Source organism: Pygoscelis adeliae, unplaced genomic scaffold, assembly GCF_000699105.1.
Source record: "Pygoscelis adeliae isolate BGI_AS28 unplaced genomic scaffold, ASM69910v1 Scaffold867, whole genome shotgun sequence".
Taxonomy (NCBI): Eukaryota; Metazoa; Chordata; class Aves; order Sphenisciformes; family Spheniscidae; genus Pygoscelis; species Pygoscelis adeliae.
In genome coordinates, this window is record NW_008825125.1 from 69,208 (window position 1) to 69,627 (window position 420).

The following is a 420-nucleotide window of genomic DNA, read 5'->3' on the forward strand; positions in this document are numbered from 1 at the left end:
TGGACGAGAGCACCTCAGGTCCCTGCAAGCTGACAGTGCCTGGTCTTGTCTTACTCCGTTTGATTTCCCAGACTTGAGCGTTAGCCCGTAAGGAGGTTCCTGCTGGCGATACCAATTCTCGCGCATCAATACTTCCTCCAGCTCTCTGATGCCCCAGGATACATCTCTGCACTTCACCCCGTGCACAGCCCTGTCGCACGTGGCAGTTTGTTCCTGCCCGAACCCCAGGAAAGGTGCAGAAGGGTTTTTCTTCACTGGCTGCCCGCAGGCCAGTGGAGACGTTGCAAATTCTGAGAATGAGCCTGAAACGCGGCGTTTTCTCCATTGCCACGCTGGAAACCTCCTTACAGGGACGGGCAGAAGCTTCTCCTGCCGGGGAGGTAGGGCTGAGGGTCACCTGTAGGCACACGGGGAGCAGCA